Source organism: Argopecten irradians, unplaced genomic scaffold (assembly GCF_041381155.1).
Source record: "Argopecten irradians isolate NY unplaced genomic scaffold, Ai_NY scaffold_1053, whole genome shotgun sequence".
In the NCBI taxonomy this organism is placed as follows: Eukaryota; Metazoa; Mollusca; class Bivalvia; order Pectinida; family Pectinidae; genus Argopecten; species Argopecten irradians.
Window position 1 is genome coordinate 7872 of NW_027188520.1, and position 10627 is coordinate 18498.

Consider the following 10627-nt stretch of genomic DNA (forward strand, 5'->3'; position numbering starts at 1 on the left):
AGACAATTTACACTATACACCAAACTCCACCAACAACAGGTGGCCGCCCATCAGGTGGTGTGAGGGCGGTGGGCGAGTGCATAAAGGGAAAACGTCCCTCACCAGACACATTCAGCTAAAATACCCACCTTACAAGACTGTTGCTATAAGACACAACTCTGTCACCGAAAAATAATCCGTCTGTGTCTATATATTTACTTCGCCATAAACTCCATTTAGTTGTGATATTGGAACCTGAGTAACATCGCATCACAACTACCGAGTTGCCATATATTACTCATGGGTGACTTTAAACGGTCGTCCATAATAGACCTCTGGGGCTTCCCCAGAGTCACTGACGATAGAGGTCAGACGTATCGAAGAGTTTATTTTAATAAAACTAGCAGCTTATGACCCTTTATAACACCAAAACCCCAACACATTTACACCCTGTCACTCTGGCTCTGCTTTACCCACACATTAGATCTATCGTTGCGACCATTCCATCAAGTTTCCTTCTGGCGTTCATGAATAGAGGGTCAACGATATGATATTTGTGGGGCGCGATCACATTTTCTCTTATATTATATTTGGTAAAAAAACATAGGTCCAACCAAAAACTTGAGGAGGCCTGTTTCCTTCGTTTATTATAATTTTTGCAGAATCTACAATCTACACACACACACAAGGCATATAATGGAGACTGGGCTCAGTTTATAAACCGAGTATGCGCGCGATTCGTAAGCTCGATTTGTAAGGATAAATTATTTGAAAAACCTGGATGACCTGACCCATTAAAACTAGATTCCACAGAAGCGCACACTTCATAAGCTTCATCGAGCTACAAAAACCACACCAAAAAATCCGTGCCAAAACCTACAAAGCAAATAAAAACTTCTGCTTCTGTCAAGGGATTCAGTTATCAATAAGATCTTGTAGAAATGCAGCTCTTAGGCGATACTTGGCTTCGCCAACCGCTTCAAAATCTACAAACCAATTATAAAATAATGGAATGAGCTAAAGCTCGAAGTCTATTATATTCCGGAACAAGAAATGTACTTGGAAAGAGTACGTCTTCAATGAAATTTAACTCGCAAAACATCGTCAAAGGAACGTTGTGGAAATGATTGGGCAAAATTAATGGGAAAAAGAAAAACAAACCCCATCCTTCCCACCTCATTAAAACCACAATAAAATTATTTTCTACAAAAACCCGAAGATAGGCCGAACGTCCTTTAGCCAAAAAATTTAAACTATACAAGTCATCAGCTTCCAAAATGAAATTCTATTCAAAAAAATAGATCCAATAATAGATAAAACCTATCTTCTTTCACTCCCCCAATTCCACAACCCCAAAGTTTAAAAATAGAGAAGGAAAAGAGACGTTCTAAAATTTTAAATCTTCCAATAGTTGCAAGTTATCAATAGGCCCTTTTCCGAGATACCCAGAATTAGCTGGGGTTGTAGTGTCCCTCGAGCAAATCAAAGGACCCGGTTAGCCTGAGACCTGAACTACATTCATTACTATTATTTATATTTAAAACAATTTACAGACGCTTCACTAAAACTGTTCTTTTAACTAATTTTAACATCAAGTCAATTTCTTCTTGGCAAATTTCACGTGTCATGGAAGGAATCTACTTATTTAAGACCCATTCCACAACAGAAGCCCGATAGTGAATGCTTGCTGATGGCAATTAACTAACGTCCCTATCACACAGAACGAGCTGCATTTGGTAAATCTCTTGAAACATATGAAAAATACCTAGGTTTTAGTTTGGTTTCTCTGGAAATCAAAACTATATTTTTAAGTACCTTTGGCTTTCTTTCATTCCTTATTATTTCAAAGCGGCTTAGTAAGAAACAGTAGTGGCGAAACGGTGACCTAATTCACATGTTATACTAGCACCATTTGTTAGGGACTAGAAAACAGTTTATAACGAGAAGACTTTGCCAAAGAGACATGAACAGCTTATTTGGTGGCCCGTATTCTTTTTTTTGACCTTGATACAGGCATACCGACACAACTTGGCAATATGGAATCATGAACAGATCTTCTTATGATATTCGGCCATACGTTGGTAATTTGCCAAAGTTTATTTCAAATTTTATATCCGAACAGGCATTTTCAGAGAAAGTTCGAACGGGTTTCAACCTTATATCAGAACACAAAAACAGGAGCAATGGGTGTCCCTCCAGGGTTGGTATCATGTTCCAGTCCAATCTTTTTTGGATTAAATATTAACTGCATTGACTAATTTGTATTTGACATACAATCTACGGAAATGGTCTCAATTCGTGGTAAAGCAATGAATTTATTGATCTGTTCACAGACCAGAATAAAACAGGCTAACACATAGAGAAAGAACAAACGCGACAATCAATGTATTAGGCAAATTTACAATAATGCGGCTGTACGAAAAAATGGCTGTAGATATTTCAAGATCAAAAACCTGTCACTTGTAGCACTTCTGTAAAAAAAACGAAAACCCACACAAAGATCCTGACTGACACTCAATGGAATTAACACTCCAGTTAGTTGAGAACAACTAAAATTCTTGGACGTATGATACATAGATTCGATACTTGTTCACCCTTCTGTTCCCACACCATTAAAAAAACAGATCTCGAAGGATGAAGTGCTCGAAGGCGCTGAACCATTCCTACGATCGTTTCTGGTTCCGATTCCTGAATGCGCGGGGCAGTACCGTGATATCGCTTCTGCGTATCTACCGATGCACATAGTTAGATCAAAACTTGATCTACGGCTCGATTGTCTCTATGGGATTCGCTGTCGCACAGCTTCCTATCCTACAGAATGAATTGACCCTATACAGATCAATCAGGGACTGGTCTGGCCATCTTGGAAAGCTTTTCGATACAAACAACTGTGTAAAGAATCTCCATGTGGACGCTAATGAAGACCATCTCTGTCAGACGATCGAGAAAGAAATTTATCCTTATACAGTAGCTGGCACAAGCCCCCCACCCCCCCCCCCCCCCCCCCCCCCCCCCCCATCAACTGGATTATCCTAATCCCATCAAAAACACCGCCATTCAGATCCTTGTATTTAACAGTGCTAAACAGCGACGGGATATAATTAATATTTGGATATAGTTATTATGTTTGATACTCACTGACAAGAATGTGAAAACCGCAATCAAATCGGATGCTTCAAGTACCGAGTTACCCGCCCTCCGACGTGCTTGATTTTTACCTGTATATCGACTGCTAATTCAGGCAATCGGGATGCTCATGCTGATTTGGGGGTATATGAGGAGTGTGACGTACACGAGGAATCGGCAGTGAGGTGTTTGCTAAGTGGCGGTCTATAAGCTCCAAATGGGGAAACATTATATGCTTTTCCATCGAAATTGGCGGGTTAGGATTCGAGATTTTTTACTAATATATATTCAAGCCGGTTTTCCAGTATGTTGACGATTTAATTATATATATAATAGGAAATATTGCAACTGAAATCAGGCTAAATACATATGTAGATTAGAGGAAACATGTATACGTTATTTATATATATGTTCCTGGTACATTTAACTCTTATCTCTGTTTTAACAGCTTACTTAATTATCTATCAAACCTCGGGAATATTCATTTTTCATAACGTGATCTAAAAAGAGACGAATTCGAAAAATGATGGTCATATAATTATCCATTTGAATATGTTTCTGTATGAATAAAAATTCTCTCTAGGCCTATTGATTTCAACAGAAATACGTATATTATATGTATATATGTTTCTGATTTCAAGAACCAACTTTTCGAGAAGAAAATGTTTTAAATGTATTCCATAACAATACACGTAGATATCTTATGACATTTTTTGGCAATTAAAGGATGGTTTACAGGCTTATAGAGTAAAAAAAAATAATATTCGATAATCAATTGTAAACATAAATGGTTCATTTCTCCTATCAATCCATCAATTTTACATTGTAGTTGACTATTTTTCTCTTGATTTGAATAAACATTCTTTACACACTTATTCTAAAAATTCTATATATATGGGGGAAAACCTAATTATTTCCAGACATATGAGTACAAAATACTTTCGTATTAATATTATTAAATTGTATAATGCATGATACTTTTAGTTGAGATAAAATTTAATTTCATAAATGACTTTTAAAGATCACTTGATTTCAACTAAATTAATCGTTGCTAATAACATTGTTTAATTGTTCCATGATATTCCATTATATAAATAGTTCACGTAACAATAACTTGATCTTTTAAATATTTTTAAATTTTGATCTATAAAGATATACAATAATCATTATACATATAATAAATGATCTATTTACAAAGATAACAGTAAACAATAAAGATATTTAACCATATGAAATGAGCTAGCAAACTTTAGATTTCTAAGAAATATAACTTTGAACGATAATGATTTAAAATCTTTAGATTGAAACTTAGAAATTTTTTTGAAATAATCCATTACTAGGGACCAAATACATTTTAATTCAATCGAATGCACATTTTTCAGTATGTCATAAAGTAAAGATAGGTTACAAAATATATATTTAATTATAGAAGATTGTTATAAGTCTATTTCAGAATTGGTATTTACCGAATATGTATAGACTCAGAACATAAAATATTTTTCACAAGACAAAAACCGCAATATGTTATAAGCAAAATATCAATGAAAAAAGACAATGAAATAATCACCTATTATCTGTTTCCTTTGATTAAATAAGATTCAATATTAACTCCATTTCTTGTATATTGCAGTTGAACACTTATTATTACACAATGTTGGAATTACATGTTTTATTTTTTCGACTGTATTGTACAGGTTTTTAAGATAATTAAACAATCCGAAATTAGCAAAAAACCTGAGAAATTATCGTAAATTCTGACGTTGAGCATTATATTTGCATTTTCTATCTCTTTGTAAATACAGTTTTTGGATAAAGTTTTACGTGTAAGCAGAACATATAATCCAAGTTAAGTTGTATAATGAGTCTTTCTGAAATATATACTGTACATCTAGTAATTGATACACTTGTTATACGTTATGTTGGAACGGTATATTTTACTGTAAACCAGGGATTTTTAAGTGTAAACAAATATTACATTATACAACAATTTTATGATGGTCCATCGCTAACTTACCTGTGATCTTACCTTTGACACCTGACGCAAGCTTATCAACAAAGCGTGACAGGTCACTAAACACCTTTCTTGCGTAATCTGGTTAGCCCCCTCATTAGTCTCGGTTGACTACGCGTTATAGTTACTGCAGTATACAGGTATAGAGATTAACGCAGCACATACTTCCAACCTCTCACAAAGGAAAAGTGTGGCCAATAAATGTCTTGCTACCACAATTGACTCCACAATAACCCCCATGATTTCTCGTCACTCGGAACTTATTACCCCCTCTCTTCGCTTGGGAGTAATAAATCCCTTGTTACGTTACTTACAGTTTTTGTTCTGTACTTGATATCTGCTACTTGGATTAGACTTGTCACATAGACATCTTCAGTCTCATTGTTTTCGTCTGACCCGTGCATGATTTTTTTTCAATTAAAGACACTAATGTATGAACTTGAGCGAAATATCAACAAGTCGTCGAGTGTACTGTATTATATGAAAGCTGAATGTATTTCGTCAAAAAACAAATAGATCGATTTCAGATATAACGCAATTAGTAGATGCATTTACATATATGCAAAAAATTCTGTTTGGAATCATAACTTAATCGTATGGGCAGGTTTATAAAAAAAAGTCAGAAATTTGTTAAGCGGGTTTGACCAGTAAACATTCAAAGACCCGAGTCGGGCTTTGGTAACATAATCACGAATCCTTGATATAATATTCACATATATGTGGTCCCAACCACCGCAGCGCAGATATAAAACGTACGTGGAGTATTATGAACATTTTATTGTGTATAATTATGCTGCAATCGCGTAGAAATATCGATGTTCATTTATCTAAGACAGGTACATCAATATACATGTACATGTATGGGTAGTATAAATCCCTGTTTTCAAGCGTTTTTCAAACTCATATCTGTGATTAAGGATAACATTAAATAGGTATCGGACATGTACACAGGTATTTGTGTCTTCAAATCGATATTTACAAACAGATAGTTTATATTAGATGGCAGACACGAAATTTCTCCTCTCTATCTTTTGCCAGTAGAATAGGTCCCGTTGTCCTCGTGACGTCACAGGTTAGGGGTCCCGAATCGGGGTCAATGGCTTGGGGCTTCAGGTGTGATCTAGAGAAAAGTCGCATTATCTCTTATACCGTAATCGCTATGAAACTCGTACTTTCTCCATTCTAAATTTTATCCAAAGACGCATTTATCAAGCCTTATATACCAAAACATTCCGTGTACACTTTAATCCACAACACCAGGACATATTCAGACAAAATCAAATGCTCATACCAACATTTGGCATCAGAATTTCAAAATTGTTGCTGGAACTAAATATAAATTTCGACACCATTGACGAGTACACCGTATCGGATGTACCACCATGGCTCATTCAAACACCTGATATCAATTTATCTCTACATGAGAGGGCAAAATCCAGTGCATTACCCGAAGAACACAAATCCTCCTTTCGGGAGTGCATTAGGGCTTTCCCTGACCATGTTCAGATCTACACTGACGGATTAAAAGATGGTGATAATGTTGCGGCAGCATGCTGTACATCTTATCACTGCTCCTCTATCGGACTCCCGGATGTTGCCTCAATTTTCTCTGCGGAAGCATGTGCTATCGGTCTGGCACTTGACCATACCGAAGAACACCGCATTGAAAAGGCAATTATTTGTTCCGACTCTCTTTCGGTTCTTCAGGCTTTGAAATCAAGAAACCCTAGAAACACATTAATCCAAAATCTTTTGATCCGAACATTTCGATTGTCTTCTAAAACTCAAATTACTTATCTCTGGATTCCCAGCCATGTGGGTATTAAGGAAAATGAAAAGGCCGATAAAGCAGCTAAGATTGCTCTTCGCCTAGCACAAACAGATTTGAAACTACCATACACCGACATCAAACCTTCAATTCAGTAAGCCATTAAACACCATTGGCAACAAAGGTGGTCTACCGAAACAAACAATAAACTGTTTAAAATACAACCTACACTTAATTCTAACCTGTCCAGTCGGAGAGACCGCAGAGAGGAAGTTGTTCTCTATCGGCTCCGAATTGGACACACATATTTTACACACTCCTATCTATTGAGAGGGGAGGACCCTCCTACATGCCATGCATGTGATTCTCCTCTCACAGTGGAGCATGTTTTATTACATTGTATTGATTTTAAACACATACGAGATAAGTACTATGATGTCTCCAACATGTACACTTTGTTTCATGCCGTGAGACATAATCGTATTTTCAATTATCTCAAAGAGATAGGTATTTTAAACAAAATATGAACGTTTTCTCATCATATCATCGTATCAACTCAACACTTCATCGTTTTATCAACATTGTGCATGAGTTTTCTCATGTGTTTTAGCCAAAACTATTTTATCCCATGCAAACCTTTTTTTTATCAAATACACGTTTACAATCTGCTTTTAGTACACCCTTGTTTTTGTGTTATATTTCCGTAAAATATTAAACATATAAGTAAAGCCATAACTGATCTAAAAGTCTGCCATGCTTAGTTGTCTTCAGTAAGGTTTGATGAATAAAGGTGTGAAAATCATTTAAAACCGCAGGCAAAAAACATCTGATGCATTATAGATATAGATTTAACTTACAACATAGTTTTTTCACATTATTTTTTATGATTAAGATGAAACCGTATCCGATTACTTATTACGTAATAAGTATAATAAATAACATTGAACATATTGGAATTGAAAATTGAAGACCACAACTTGGCTTCATGGTATACAAAAGTAATAATATATGTAAAGATAGCGGGGATAAGTGTAATACAACTAGTATATTAATATTTTAGTGCCCCCTATTTACAATAAGAATACAAAAGCTTGCAAACCAAATTTGATTTCAAAATAGCGTGTGACCCCAAGTACGACACATAAAGTGTTATTTCCCCAATTGTTTTTTATAAAACGAGTCAGTAGTTAATTTCGGTTGACATTCAATTTTCCCATATTGGTTAAATAACGTCAGTTATACAAACCGTGTTTTCCATATTGGTCCAATAAGATAAGCACATGACCACAAGCGAAAGCGTGTTGGATGGTTTGTAAACTCAAATTGCCCACGCTCGCATATTGCAAAAAAACTCGGCATTTGTGTATTGGTAATTTCCATTATAAGTAGTGAAGATAAAATATTGTAACAATCATTTTTCAATCATACCAGTATAATCTGGTATTTTTGGTTTATAGCAAATACATGCTATAATTTTTTTGAGTCCACGAACGACATTACAATATTGTTTTGTTTTGCACAATGTACAATACCGGACATATTTTGTATTAACATCACTAGCCGAACTGAACTAACTTTTTAGGGGACTTTCCCTTGTCTATGTCGTCAATTTGGTTTTTATTTTAGGGAATGAATTAAAGTTTGCTACTGCAGTTATTAAATTGTTTAATTTCTTATTTTTTTGTCAATGATATTTATATATTATATAAATTAAATAAAAATAATGTTGTGTGGACATATAATACTTCCTGGGTAGATTATAATTTAAATTTTGAAATATTTAACGAGAGGATTCGTTATGGCCAGTGCAAATAACTACAAAGTTGTCTACCCAGTCTATTCATCTGTATTACACCTATGTTTTCAGAGCCGGGTGTTTGACCTTTTGTTTTTATAATGGAAATTTGTTTTGGGCTTTCGGAGCATTATTATACATAATATATCTGATGGATTCCAAAAAGAGACCAGAAAAAATTTTTATGAACTCAAGCATTCCCTCAATTTGAAAGGTATCGAAACATCGAGGTCTGGGATATGATTTAGAATCTTAGGTTTATCATCCGTCGTCCATAGCGTCTTGTGCCCTCCCCTCACATCTGACCCCCTACACCCGATACACATGGCCATGTTACATCTGATTAGACGACTCTATGACCATATGCCATCCCAAATTTACACTTCCGGTGTCTCAGATCTGATAAATTACATCCTGAGTAAAAGAAATGAAAATGCTGTTAAGAAAACTGAGGGGTACGTTAAAAGATTCAAAGACTGAATCCAAGCTCCTCCTAGGTCCGACCCCAGGGATGTTCTTCAGATTCTGCCATTTGAACTAGATACATACATTGGTGGGTTTTTGCTGTCCCTTCAGAAGAATGATGGTTCTAATTATGAGCCTGATACTCGTACCAGCTTTCACAGGGGTATTGACCGCTATCTGAGAGAAAATGGTTATAGTTTCAACATTTTAACCTCAGATTTATTTGCCACGAGTCGTCAGGTACTTTAGTCTCGGCGTAAAGAGTTGAAACAGAAAGGACTTGGGAATCGTTTCAATAAAGCCCAACCTGTCTCAGACAACGAAGAGGAAATGTTGTGGGAATGTGGTCAGCTGGGTCATGACAACCCACATGCTTTGCTAAACACCGTCTGTAACACTAAACTTTTGGGGTTCAGGGGGTGTGATGAGAATAGACAATTAAAATGGGGAGATATAGAATTGAAGCAGGATGAAACTGGATCAGAATACCTGGAATTTAATGAAAGGACAACAAAAACAAGAGGGGGAAACAGTACTCACATGAGATCGTTTAATCCGAAACAGTTTGGAAATCCTGAAAATAAATCGCGATGTCCGATCGAGGCCTACAAACTGTACGCAAAGCATCGACCTCAAGCGATGAATACACCCGAATCTCCATTTTACGTTGCTGTTAATAAAAAAACAGTGGTCAGATTTGACAGAAGTGGTTCAAAAATCAACCCGTCGGAAGAAACAAACTCGGTGTAATGATGAAAACGATGGCAAGTAATGCTGGTTTAACTGGTAAGAAAAACAAACCAATCCTTGAGAAAGACACTGTGTACAAAACTCCTACATTCAGGTGTTGCTCCTACGACAATTATGCAGTTATCTGGTCACAAAAACGTAAATAGCGTAAATAACTATGCCGTCGCCTCATTTAACCAACAGTGTGAAATGTGCGGAATTCTTCAATATGTGAGAAAGTCTGCTGTATCCTCCAGTGTAGCTTCCAGTGTAATTTCCACAGTATCACGCAGGCCTATGGTGATGACGGAAACACCACACAGGAAGAGTTTACCAGATGTCACCACGTGTAGTGCGAAAGACGTAAGCCTACAAAATCTTGCCAAGGGAATGTTTTCTGGTGCAAATATCAGTGGTGGAACTTTCAATATGTCATTCCAAATACCATCCCAGTCAAAAAATACATCTCATAACACTTCACTTCCTCGTAAGTACAAACGTATAGCTCAGCTACCGGACTCCGATTTTGACTGAAGTTTAGCCGTGGGAAATTTTGAGTGTGTGACCGATGTCGGTGACGTCACGATCAGACCATGATATCGCGAGTTGGGAGAATTTACTTTGTTATTGTGGTTTTTTATCTTATTTTACAAGTAATTGTTGTTAATCTTAACGAGAAATTATTGTCATATATAAAAATCAAAACCTGTATCTTACTTGTTGAGTTATAATTTCACTGACTAAATTAAAGAAA

At 36.0% G+C, this 10627-nt stretch overlaps 1 pseudogene; it reads left to right on the forward strand.

The window, feature by feature from the left end:
- The first annotated feature begins 9783 nt into the window (after positions 1–9783).
- LOC138313911 (uncharacterized) lies at positions 9784–10407 on the forward strand (annotated as a pseudogene).
- The last annotated feature ends 220 nt before the right edge of the window (positions 10408–10627 follow it).